The 14095-nt window shown below is 39.7% G+C and overlaps 1 long non-coding RNA gene and 1 pseudogene across 1 annotated transcript in view; both read left to right on the top strand.

The window, feature by feature from the left end:
- Positions 1 to 14095, top strand: part of LOC104002394 (uncharacterized) — a 336523-nt gene that overhangs the window by 121362 nt on the left and 201066 nt on the right. The window lies entirely within an intron of this gene.
- LOC740875 (ribosomal protein uL30-like) lies at positions 4862 to 6328 on the top strand (annotated as a pseudogene).

The following is a 14095-nucleotide window of genomic DNA, read 5'->3' as shown; positions in this document are numbered from 1 at the left end:
CCTTGACGAAGGGAGTTAGCTCTCTCTTGCCCTTCTGCTTTCTGCCACGTGAGGATGCAGTAAGAAAGCCTACACCAGATGCCAGCACCTTGATCTTGAACTTCCCAGCCCTTCAGAACTCTGAGAGAATAAATTCCTGTTCTTTGTGAGTTACTCAGTCTCAGGTATTCTGCTATGGAAGCACAAATGAACTAACACATGTGCATCCTCTTATTTTCATTTACAGGTGAGCAATGCAAGGTTTAGAGGCTCAGGACATTGCCCAAGGTGAGAGCTGGCAAGTAGTGAGTCAGGATTTGAACCAGCCTGTCTTATTCCACAGCCCATTCTCTTAAGGATTACCTTACCTTGCTCTCAGCAGGCAGTCCCTGAGCCCTTGTGATCTTGCTCTAAGGGGAAGCCAAGGCTCTGAAAACATGAGCTTATGAGAGCAGCTCCAGATGGAACTCTGGTCATAATCACAGGCTGAGCTCCAACCCTTGTCACACCCTGAGCCCTGACCCTGGTCCATACTGAACCCCAATCCTGGTCACACACTGAGCCCTGACCCTGGTAATACAGTGAGCCCTGTGCTGTTATTGCCGCAGGAAACAGACTAAGACAGTAGGTTTTCCTTTTTTATCTTCATCAGCTTTATTAATGTCAAGAGCAGCTTAAACTTTTTGATTGGATATATCTTTTCTAAAGACAAAACGAATGTAAAAACACGTCCCAGTTGGGGGCCGAATGACAGCACAAGCCAAAAACACAAGCCAAAGAAGGAAGATGAGCAAATCTCCTCTTCAAAGTGAATCAGAAGGCATCTGCTTTTGCCCTCCCCCTGCTGTGGCTTTGCGGAAGTGGTTCTTTTGTAATTAATCATCATTTCTATTCCCCCTTCTCCCGTCCCAAAGAGAAAAATCAGAAGTATGAATCAGGTCTCAACTTAGCAGTTGGGAAAAACACTGTAGAAGCTATATTTTAAAATATTTTAAAAATATCTCCTCAGAGGTGGCTTCCAAGGGGAGAAATCCACTTAAAACATATGTAATGGGAACATTTTTCTTTTGAGACTTTTTGCGTATTCATTTTACACAAAAATGTAAAAGTTAAAGTTCCTGTGTGTGATTTTATTTTTGTAAATTTTTATTTATTTTTCTAAGTCTGATTTTAAAGGATCAACTTCTATTCTTAGATTGTAGGAAGACTATGTCCAGAAACTATTCTATGACTAAAACATCTTTACCAATGTAACCATACAAAAAGGAGGAAAATTCTAGAAGTCCCCTAGTCTGAAAACTGCTAAAAGCTTCTGAAGACTGTGTTTTTTCAGGTGATACTTAGTCCATAGAATAGACATAAAAAATGAAACAAAACATAAGACTTGTCTTGTAGTTGAATCTCAGTACTTTAATGCCATACATGTACAAGTGTTTTATGATAAAATGGAAATATTCTATTCTGGGGAAAAGCAAACATTGGTTACCAGATATATTTATTTAATGTCATAAAGTACCAGTCAAGTTTTCGGTAAAGATAGCAGGATGAATCCAGGTCATAGAAACTCCCTATTACCTGATCACATAAATTAAAAATAGAAAATAATAAAAAAGGAAAGCAGGAAGGGATACCATTTAGTGTCCTAACTTTAAAAATGGGGTCCTAAGAAAGAAATCAACCTTACTGGAAAGATTCCTTGTGGGTCTTAACATAGCCTCTACCCCACCTCAAAGCTGCATGGGGGAAGGAAGATGGACTTGTTAACACGTCTTGAGAATTTCCCCTTAAATCCCAAATTTCAGAAGAAATACACTAAGGAGGTAAGTGAGCTACTTGGAGGAAACATAAAGGAAAATCCTCAAGAGAAAAAGCTTCAGTTTCAGTCACTGCAGCATCCTAGGATGGCATCTAATGCAGAGAAAAAATGTAGGAATATTCATTTTTTCAAGGCTTTTTCCTGAACTTAGAGACCTAATAGAGCATTTTTAGTTAAGGTTAACAAACCCAGGACATTTTATATAACCTTTGAAGGGGGAGTTCTGTCTTTCTCCCCCTCTTTCCAAATTCTATGGTTATAGAAATAATAGGACACATTACTCTGAGTCCCCAAACTATAGTTGGAAAGGGAAGATAAGCAAGTATAATATTAAGGTGAACATGGTACCAAAGAAAACTCATCTGTACTAAACTATAGCAAGGAAAAGGTGTGGATGAAAGTGCCCACATAAGCCTGAGCAAAATGAAAAGAAACATCATAGTAATTATTCAAACGTACAGTTTCATCACCTTTAAAATGGAGCAAATAATTGTATCTGCCTGACAGGGTTGTGTTATAATAATTAGAGGATTAATATATGGAAATTGCAGAGAACAGGGTCTGGCACACAAAGAACCATTCAGTAACTATTAACAATAAAAATAATGGTTTTATTAAAATAGTACAGGAAAAGGTAAAATCAATCTAGCACACTAAAGACTGATAAACAGTCTGCAAAAGAGGACAACTTATGGGAAAGATTACCTGAGAGTATTTTGCTCTTTGGGAAAGATTACCTGAGAGTATTTTACTCTGAAGAGCTTAATAAAACTATGAATTTTATTAAATAAGTGTTTGACAACAGATTTAAAAAGAAAAACAGGATAAGATAAAAAAGAGGAATGCAGAGAAACAAAAACACCCAACTGCATTACGTAATTTATAACTAAATTAGAATTTTCAAGGATTAGAATGGCCATAGCTGAAAATTGAATTGCTAACATAGAAGAAAGGCTCGACTGAATGCAGAGAATAATCAAGAGAGAATAGCAGTTCAAGAAGGACTAATAGATATAAGTGATTAATAAAGATGATCCACCATCATCCAACAAAATAAATTATGTCCAAGAAACTATAGAATAAATGACATAGAAACAAGTGACACCAAAAAATATAGCCAAAGTTGTGATAGAATAAAATTTTCCTTGAAATAAGTAAAAATCTAATATGCATATTGAAAGAACCCACCATGTTTCAGGAAATATTGACAAAATGATATAGAATGCTGATGCAGAACATTAGAATTTACTGAACATACGTTGTTAAATAATTAATTTATTTTTTACCTTTTATTTTAAGTTCAGGGGTACATGTGCAGGTTTGTTACATAGGTAAACTTGTGTCATGGGGGTTTGTTGTACAGATTATTTCATCATCCAGATATTAAGCCTAGTACCCATTAGTTGTTGTTCCTGATCTTCTCCCTCCTCCTACCCTCCACTCTTCAGTAGGCCCCAGTGTGTTGTTCCCCTGTATGTGTCCATGTGTTCTCATCATTTAGCTGCCACTTGTAAGTGAGAACATTCAGCATTTGGTTTATGGTTCCTGTGTTAGTTTGCTAAGGATAATGGCCTCCAGCCCCATCCATGTCTTTGCAAAGGGCATGATCCCATTCTTTTTATGGCTGCATAGTATTCCATGGTGTATATGTACTACATTTTCTTATCCAGTCTATCATTGATAGGCATTTAGGTTGATTCCATGTCTTTGCTATTGTGAATAGTGTTGCAGTGAACATTGGCATCCATGTGTCTTTATAATAGAACAATTTATATTCCTTTGTGTATATACCCAGCAATGGGATTGCTGGGTTGAATGGTATTTCTGTCTTTAGGTCTTTGAGGAATCACTACACTGTCCTTCACGATGGCTGAACTAATTTACACTCCCACCCACAGTGTGTGAGCATTCCTTTTTCTCCCTAACCTCGCCAGCATCTGTTATTTTTTGACTTTTTAATAGTAGCCATTCTGACTGGTGTAAGGTGGAATCTCATTGCGGTTTTGATTTGCATTTCTCTAATGATCAGTGATGTTGAGCTTTTTTTCATATGATTTTTGGTGGCATGTATGTCTTATAAACCTTTTCGAAAAGAAGAAAGATCTCTTCAAGTACCTAGGCAGAAAAATCAGGATACCTACAAATGAACAAAACCTTGCTGACCTAATACTTTTTCATAGCAATATTCAATGCCAGAACACAATGGAACAATGTCTAAAGTTCAAGGGAAAAGAGGGTTTGACCCAATGATTTTCTACCAATATAATCATCTCTTGCATATGAAGACCATATGTGGGAAATACTCCAATGAGAATTATAGCACATATGAGCTTTACTTGGGAGAAAACAAGAACATGAATACCTACTGTTCAGCTGTAAAATCAAGGCGGTCATTGATTTCTCCAATTCATAAAAGGAGAGTCCACTATATAAGGACTAGAGGATCATTTAGAGTTGGAAGCCAATGGAGCAATATCTGTAAGGTGTTGAGCAGAAGAAAATATGACATGTGAGTAGTGTATGTAGTCAAGATATCTTTTGAGTATCTGAGCAAAGGTCTTTCTCAGACATAATGTGAGTAAAGCATGTGTGAGCAAAACAACCTAACTGACAATGAAATCCAGCCAACCAAGAAATTAAACACCCCTCCCTCCTGAGGAATTAAAAAGCTTAAAAAAGAAAAAGCACTGGTAGTCCTTTTATTGTGGGAGTTATAGAACCAAATCCAAGATTTATGAACCTTGGGAAGTAAAAATTATTAACAAGATCTAAATTTTGTTAGGAGTGAAGAAGGATGAGAATATTAGTTACTAATGCAGCAGCGTGTTAATACCGAACTCTTCCTCTCTGTGTATCTGGAGAGGTTCCTAAGGCTAAGGATAAAACACTAGGTGCCACCTTTCCCCGTGTTTCAAAGTTTGGTGCTGGACTCCATTTGCAGAACTCTTGGAGGGAATGGCCAAAAATATTCTCATAGTAAGAATATAAGAGGCTGGCCATGGTGGCTCACATCTGTAGTCCCAGCACTTTGGGAGGCGGCAGGTGGAACACCTGAGGTCAGGAATTCAAGACCAGCCTGACCAATATGGTGAAACCCCATCTCTACTAAAAATACAAAAATTAGCTGGGCATGGTGGCTCGTGCCTGTAGTCCCAGCTACTCGGGAGGCTGAGACAAGAGAATTGCTTGAACCCAGGAGGCAGAAGTTGCAGTGAGCTGAGATTGCGCCAGTGCACTCCAGCCTGGGCAACAGAGCGAGACTCCATCTCAAAAAGCAGTAGCTGCAGCACTAGAAAGATGGTGGAGCAAGAGCAAAGAAAAATCTCTTTGGTTCCAGAAAATCTCCTGAAAAAGGGGAAGGTTTATCAAGCTCTCAAAGCCACCCAGGCAAAGGAGGCACTTTTGGCAAAGAAGGAGCAGAGGAAAGGAAAAGGATTCAGGTTTAAGCGACTGGAATCATTCCTACATGATTTCTGGCAGCAGAAACATGACAAGGTGTGTCTCAGATGACTAGAAGTGAAATCTCATGCCTTGGAATTGCCCGATAAACATTCCTTGGCTTTGTTGTACACATGGAAAGGATTGATGGCATGAGTTTACTGGTGCAGAGAACCATTGCAAGACTTTGCCTAAAGAAAATTTTTAGTGGTGTCTTTGTAAAAGTCACTCCCCAGAACCTAAAAATGCTGCGTATGGTGGAACCTTATGTGACCTGGGGATTTCCAAATCTGATGTCTGTCCTGGAACTCATTTTGAAACATGGACAAGCCAAGGTCAAGAATAAGACCCTCCCTCTGACAGCCAACACAGTTATTGAGGAGCATCTGGGGAAGTTTGGTGTCATTTGCTTGGAAGATCTCATTCATGAAATTGCCTTCCCAGGGAAGCATTTCTAGGAGATCTCATGGTTCTTGTGCCCTCTCAGTGGCCCGTCATGGTACCAAAAATAGAGTGGGCTTCCTCAAGGAGATGGGCACACCTGGCTATTGGGGTGAACGCATCAATCAGCTCATCTGCCTGTTTAACTAGACCCAGGTGCCAAACTGCAGTCAATTTTTATCAGTGAAGTGGAAGCACGTGTTTCTGTTTTTTTTTTTTTTTTTGGAATTTTTATTGAGTATCTTCAGAGAAGATTATTTCCTGCTTTGTCTTCAAAAACTGGAAAGGAAGGGTCAAAGAAAAGATAGTAGTTTATGTTCATGGCAAGCACCTCTCATCACAATCCAGTTCCAAGGAAAAATTCCAGTATTTTCTACATTGGCTGCCATCTTGTCTGAAATCAGCACATTCCATGGAAGAAGGAGTCCTGCTTTGGTGCATCTTCTATCCTAGGGTTTAATGTTGGTAAATGAGTAACTCTAGCATTTGTACAAGGCTCCCTAAGACTCCTGCAGTGGTTGACCAAGCCCAGGGACATAATTGAATCTGGAGATTCCTGGGGCCTTGTTTTGAAAAAGATTTGAAATACACATAGGAAGAAAGGACCAAAAATAAATGTTCACTTGTCTCTGCAAAAAAAAGCAAACAAAAACAAAGACAAAAAGAACAATGAGTATAAGAATATTAAGGGATTATATTTTGATCCCTTAGTCCATCACTCTCCTGGAGTGTTTGAAAGAGTGAACACTCAAGGAGAAAGAAAAAAATATCTCTGGAGAATGAGAGGGATGATGCTTTGAGATTACTTCAGGCTTGGTGTGAAGGTCTTCACCTTTAGAACTTGATATGTGTTCTGAGGGTTGAAGGGACAAAATGGACTAGTAGTAGACTCAGGAATATGAGATCTAAAGGCAGGAGGTTGCAGCAAGCTTTCGACCACAGGAAGCAGAACAAAGAGGAAGATAATTGCTTTGGGGGTAGGTGCCACTTCCACCACTGGCAGGGGCAAGCTTTCAGGAATGTTTCCCATACAGCAGATGTGGGCATTGGGAAAACCAGCATGGAATGTAGACTTCGCCCAAGGGACTTTGTCCACAAGGTCCATTGGGAGGGCAGTGGGGGCTCTAACAGGAATGTATACAAGACCTGTCTCTGGATGCAAGGTTTCAGGAGTTGGAGTCATATGTGGCCAGGCCAGAGGAAAGGCATCACCCACATCATAAAAATTTCCATTGGAATTTCCCAGTTTCCCAAACTGCAAAAAACCCCTAAAAGAGTCTCCAGATGTCACAAAGGTACCAGCAAAGTAAGATCTTTCCCTAAATTCCCTTTCCTCCTGTGCTCAGCTGTGAACAGGTCATCTGGGAAGATGAGTGAGCAGGGGAGAAGGGTAGAAGAACAGTGCTAGGAAGGAGAGAAGAAATCCCCCATTAACATGATACCCCAATGTTATAGGACCTAGCAAAGGGGTAGGTGTCCTTGATTTTTCATTGCTGCTAGCTGACCGTCGCTTTTTCTTTTTCCCTAAACCTTCCAGCTTCCTTAGCAAATGTCATCAGTTACACTACCTATTTACCCTTTTTGTAGCACTTATGCCGAATCTTTGTGGCTATTCTCTTTTGATCATTTATTCATTGAAAGTTAGCAATTGGTTTACTGCCTATCTCTATAATCATCATGGGTGACTTCAACATCCATGTAGATTGCTCATCCAAAAGTCTGACCTCTCAGCTTCCTGATTCCCCTTTTTCTTTGTCTTTTCCTCTGTCACAGTTCAGCCACCAATTATTAGTAATGGCGCCACCTTCAAAACCTTGACTCAAGTTTCCCATTCTATGATCTTTCTGCCACACTTCTTCTAGTTTAAATTCTACCAATTATTTGACCTATAAAGACCTCCCAGTCATCAGTTAAGTCCACTACATTTCTTTACTTTCATTTTTATCTATGGATTCCACGGTTTATCATTATAACCACTCATTTGCTTAACCACTTAACTCTCTCACCCCTGTCTCCCTCTGTCATACTTGCCTAATTTGGCTAAAGGCAGTATTCTGTTTCCTTTTCACCTGTTTAAATATGACTAGAAAAAACCATAACCATACTCAATAGTCTTGCTTTAATTTAGGACCATGTAACTCAGCAAGCCTTATCCATTTTTCTGGTCAGTTCCTTTGTCCATTCTCCTGAATAACCACTTCAACCTTCTTCCCAACCTCCCACCTCACCCTCATCCCCTTTTCAGTCTAAGCTAATGATCTAGCTTTTTTTTTTTTTTTTTTTTAAATAAGAAAACAGAAGTAATCAGAATATAACCTCCTTATTTTCCATAACTAGGGCTGCATACCTACCTATATCTACAGTACTTACGTCCTTTGTCTTCCCTTCTCTTATAAACTCTCTCTGCTTCTGCCCAAGGCCAAGTTTCGTTCTTGTGCCCTGGATTCCAATCCCTCTGTCCTACTCATACTTTGCTTTGTTAATGATCATTTCTCTCCTTCAAGAACAATTTTCCCTTCAACTGAATCATTTCTGTCACCAATTAAACATACCCCAATATCTCCCATATAAAAAATAACTATCCCTGGAATCCACATGCCCCTCCAATTATAACCTTATTTATCTTCTCTAAAGGCAAAACCATCTTTAAAGTGTTTTCTATACTTACCTTCTTCATGTCCCATGTTCTTGAAACAGATCTAATTACCACCACTCAACTGAAACTTTTGTCAAGGTCACCAATGACTTCCATGTTAAGTCTAATGGTCAATTCCAAATGCTCATCTTGGTAGATCCTTCAGCTTATTTAATGCGTTAGGTTACTCCCTCTTTCTTGAAATACTTTCTTATTTGGTTTCTGAGACTCTGTACTCTTCTGCCTTTCCTCCTACCCCACTGCCAGCTCTGTCACTGTCTTCTTATTCTTAGTTCAATCCTTCTTTTATTCACTACCTCTAAATGTTGGAGTGTCCCAAGGTGCAACTCTTAGATCATTTTCTTCTGCCTGCATTTGCTTCCTAGGCAATCTCATCTAGCTTCATGGCATCAAAAGCCCTAATACACTTATGATTTCCAAATTTACCCAGCCCATTTCCCAATTCTGACCTCCAAATTTGGAAATACAACTGGCTTCTCTATTCTCCCAGCTCAACTGTCTCATAGATACCTCAAACATAGCATGTTCAAAGCAATTCTTTATTTACTTCTTCTCACAAATCTGATCACACCTCTCCCGTTCATTCTCCCCCATTCCCATATAGGGCACTTTGCTTAGGCCCAAAGCCAAGGCATCTTTCTCAACTTCCCTCTTTCTTTCACAACCTGTTATGGATTGAATATTGCCCCCTAACCCCCCACAACAAACACCAAAACAAAACAAAACAAAAACAAGATACTTTGAAATCCTAGCAACCAGTACCTCACAATGTGACCTTATTTGGAAATGGTGTGATTAGTCAAGATGAGGCCATACTGGAATAGCATGGGCCCCTGGCCCAATATGATGTGTGTCCTTGTAAGAAGATGGCCATGTAAAGACAGAGATGTACAGGAAATGCCCTGTGTGACAGTGAAGGCAAAGATTGAATTTACAGCAGCTGCCCACTAAGGAATGACAAAGACTGACAGCAAACCACCAGAAGCTAGGAAGAGGCAAGGAACTATTGCCCTGCAGGTTTCAGAGGGAGCATGACCTTGCTGACACCTTGTTTTCAGATGTCTAACCTCCAGAACTGTGAGACAATACATTTCCATTGTCTTAAGCCACTCAGCTTGTTTTACTTGGGTACAGAAGCCCTAGGAAGTGAATCTATGTCCCATATTCCACTCACTAGCAAGTCTTCTTGGCTCTGGCTTTGGAAAGATAGCAATAACTTGTCAATTTATCTCTCTGCTTCTGTTCTTGCCCTGGCCCACCAGAGCTATTTTCTATGGCTCAGTTCAAGCAATCTTTTCAAAATGTAAACCAGGTCATGCCATTTCCTTGCTCAAGACCTTCGAATGGCTTCTCATTACAAACAGAATAGACCTTAAATGTCTTACCCAGGCTTATCGGGCTCTGCACATCCTGGCCTCCAGCCTCCTCTCATCTCCTATCCCTTGCTCACTCAAGTCTCAGCACACTGACCTTCTTGCTGTTGCTGTGACATGCTGAGCTGGTCCAGCTGATATGGTTTAGATATTTGTCCTCCTAAAATCTCATGTTGAAACTTGATCCTCAATCTTGGAGGTGGGGCCTGGTGGGAGGTGTTTGGGTCATGGCGGTGGATCCCTCATGAATGGCTTGTTGCAGTCCTCACGGTAATAAGTGAGTTCTCATGCAGTTAGTTCCTCCAGAACTGATTGTTGAAAAGAACCTGGCACCTCCTCTCTCTTGCTTCCACTCTCATCATGTGATCTGCACACACCAGTTCCCCTTCGCCTTCTGCCACGAGTGGAAACTTCCTGAGGCCCTCACCAGAAGCAGATGCTGGCGTCATACTTCTTGTACAGGTTGCAGAACCCTGAACCAAACAAATCTCTTTTCTTTGTAAATAACACTGCCTCAATTATTCCTTTATAACAACACAAAAATGGACTGACACCAGCCTTAGGGCATCTGCATTTGCAATTCTCTCTGTCTAGGATGCTCTTTCCCCACATGTATTCATGCCTTGGTTCTCCTTCTCATTAAGGCTCCTTCTCTTATCCCCAGAGAAGCTCTGTATGCCTACCTGATCTTAATTGGCCCTTCTAACACTTTTCTCTGCTTTATTTCTCTTCCTAGCACATGTCCCCATCTGAAATTTTCATATTTATTGATTGCACTATTAAATTGCCAGTGCCTTTGCAGAGTCATGCATGTGGTGGATAGCAAATGAATGAATGAATTCCAGCATTTGTCCAAAATTCAAATATAAAGTTAAAAAAATGACTTCCACCTCTTTCATTTTTAATTAAAGTTTTCCTGGTTTTGACAGAACTTTTACAGATGAATATCTCTGTGGTGAAGAAACATTTATCTGAAGTTTAGCAATCTCTTCAGTTTCTTGGCAATTCTTCTTTCTTCTGTTAAATACAATTAATATTAAATTAAAAACCTTTTATTTAAATAACATGAGAAACATAGTCCCAGTTGCTGTATAAATGCAAAGAGCAATGTCTGCAATGATAGTCCCCCAGTAGGGATGATGATTTACAGGGAGGGGGTTGGATTTGGAGGAGATTTTTGTTTGTTTTCTTTTTTGTACTCTTAGGTATCAGTTGAATGTTTATAGCTAGTGTATGTCTTTCATATAAAATATACTCCCATTATTCTTTTTAAAAACCTCTCAAATAAGGTTTTAATGACAGAATATTGCAAAATTAAAATATAAAAAAACCAAGGTTTATGTTTGACACAAGCTGATGTCTTAAGAGAAAACTTGAGTTATGCCTTAATTTCAAAGGATGTAGGAGAATCAGAAATTACTTTTTATTCATTCAGACTGATATTTCACAGCAAAGCAAACTAAGGTAGTTTGGCAATTTGGTGCATAGGACTATAACATTAAGAAGTAGAAAAAAGTATCCTAGAACTCTGTGAATTCAAACCTCATGTATTTCCAAAGACATTTTAAATCTGCCTTTTAGAATTTTGCTTCCAGAGATGGACCAGATTTGGCTTTCTCTCAAACATAGTCTCCTTGGAGAGAGATCATCTGAAGGACACAAGTTAATGGAAAGGAAAGGAAACTTGTTAACGGAAAGGAAAGGAAAGTGACTGTCTCTGCTTGGTGGTTGCTTGGGAAGCTTCAGCAGGAGCTGGGTATTGAAAAATGGGAAGAGGAGAAGGAAAGGAAGAGAATCCCAGAAGTAACTGGGGATGAAGGAATGAGTTATACAAGCTAATGGTCTATCCCAGGAATGCCACACAATCTCTGTGTGGCTGGACAATGTGGGAAATGGGAGAAAGCAGAAGGAGAGGAAGCTGGAAAGGTAGAGGGGCCAAGCTAGGAGGGGCCCTGAATGCCAAACCAAAGAGTTTACGTTTGATTCTGGAGGCCAGGAGCACACTCCAGAGAGAGAAGTAAGAGCACATAGATGTAAGATCCCAAACACAGATGTAAGAGCTGTGTTTCTGATCTGTATTTTTGAAAGATGACTCTGGTGACTGCATGGAGGAGGGATAAGGCCAGGGTGAGACCAGATGCAAGGCAAACTTGTTCAGAGGCTGTCGTGATGATGGAGGGAAGAGAGAATGAGGACCAGAGAGAAAGACATAGAAGGCATACCGATCAAGATTGTAAAGTTGAAATGATTGGGTTTGATGACTGATTTGATATGGCAGGAACTGGGGGGAGATTGGAGACGAAGGAATCAAAAGATGGCTCTCAGATTTACTTGAATAGCAGGTCATTGGGGCTGACCTAAGAATTTTATAAAGTGAACCAAGTTACCATATTGAGAATGAGTTTCTGGTTTATAAAATCTGTATATGTTCTTGTTCATGAAAAGTTTCACCGTTTGGTGACTTACTATTTCTAACCTGTAGACGTGATGCCAGGCCTGGGATCATGCCCTAGCTGGATAATATGGTCTTGTACCAGGTGCCACTCCACAGCCCCAATGAGGAGAGATGCTTTAGGAAACATCCACAGAACATCAGGGCAGGTATGACAATCTTTCTGAACATTTCAAAGAAACTTGCAATGTACAGGTTTCCTTGGCAAACTTTTCTAGTGACACCATTGAGATTCAGCTAAGCCACTAGGTACTCATAAGGTTTTTTAAGCCACATTGTGAAATGTGAGTTGTCAGTCTCTATTCCCCAGGAAGAAACAGTTATCAGTAAAAACAGATGTGGTGGTTGCAACATTTAGATGAAATATTGATGACTTCTAAAAGGCCAGCTGGTAATCACTATTCCTTTTGATTCTGGAACCAATGATTGCGGTGATTCAGCTCTGCTATAATTTCTTAGGGAACGTGGCATGGGGGAGTGTGTGTTCCATGTCGAAACTTTAAGAACTTCTCAGCTCCTGGAGTCCCTAAGTCTTCAGAGCATGCTTCCAAGATGAGAAATCAACCAAGGCTCTGCACCAAAATTTACCATGCTTAAGTCTCATCTTCTCAGTCCTTATCTGTTTTTAGCAAAATGTCAAAATGCCTATCAATGAAGCACATGCTTGAGGTTTATCTAGATAGATATTGGTCTTCCTGACTCACTTGATTTCCAAGGACCCCATGTGCTTTAGATGGTCAGTCCTGGCTGCCTCTGGTCTTTGCTCCCTTGATTTCCTTCATTTGATATGTTGCCTTTGCCCTCTCACTGCCTATTTAGATCCTTTCTAGGCTCAAACCAAGCTCATAAACTCCATATTTTTGTGAAAACTTTTCCACTTGAAATTTATTGATTTATTCTTTGTGTTTGTTAGAATTTTGTGTATATGCTCAAGAGAGCATTTGCTAATTTGCCCTGTGATCAAGAATTACCCTTACTGGACTTTAAGTGTTTGAAGGAGGGACTGTGGGTTGACCTATATTTGTGAATTTCTGCCCTCCCCCAGCCCCTCTCCCTCCAAGGCCCAACACAGTGTCTTCAGAAGCAGCAGCCATTTTATTGAGGATTTTGGTATGATTTTAGATGCACTCATGTAATCTTCAAAACAACTCAAGAAAATAGACGCTATTTTTATCTCCATTTTCCATGTTCTTTGACCTAGCAATTCTATTTATAAGAATTTATCCTATAAATATATTTGCACATACGAAACTGGCCCATGTAAAAGGGTATACAAGGTTGGTCAGTTCAGCACTGATTATAACAATGAGTGGAAACTTAACTAGAGGATTGGCTAAACAAACTATAATGAATCTATGAAATAAAAGGTGATTGGTCTGGAAAGGTCTCCAAGACACATTTTTATGTGAAAAAAAGCAACCAAGTTGTACAGATGGTATGTATAATATATTCCTATTTATATAAAATATTTGTGCATGTATTTGCAAATCTGTGCATAGATTATCTTTGGAAGGATATACACTATAACAAGTAGACAACACTTGTTATCTCTGGGGAGAGTTACTGAGTCAGGTTACCTTGGTCATCACCCTGGTGATCTGACAGGACCCTACACTCCCATCTTGGGGTCATCCATCCCCAGTGTATCTCAGCCACTTAAACTGGAACCACATTACCACTAATGGTGGCTTTAAGTGCTTAATTTTTAAATCTAGTGGAGGCTGAGCTAGAAAAATAAGTGTAAAAGAATCCTTCTGTAATTTAGCAAGATGCTAGAATTCTTTCTTTTTAATTAAAAACCAAAACACCGAGACCATGCAGCAGCACGTTAATCACAAGAGCAGTGGTATTGTTCTGCATTAATGGAAATTTCTGAAGGCAATCCTATGAAAATGTTCAATTATGATCTACAAAGGCCATGAACCTCTCGGATGTCTGTG

Source organism: Pan troglodytes, chromosome 16 (genome assembly GCF_028858775.2).
Source record: "Pan troglodytes isolate AG18354 chromosome 16, NHGRI_mPanTro3-v2.0_pri, whole genome shotgun sequence".
Classification (NCBI taxonomy): Eukaryota; Metazoa; Chordata; class Mammalia; order Primates; family Hominidae; genus Pan; species Pan troglodytes.
The sequence above is the reverse complement of the archived record's forward strand: the minus strand, read 5'-3'. Positions and strand labels throughout refer to the sequence as shown.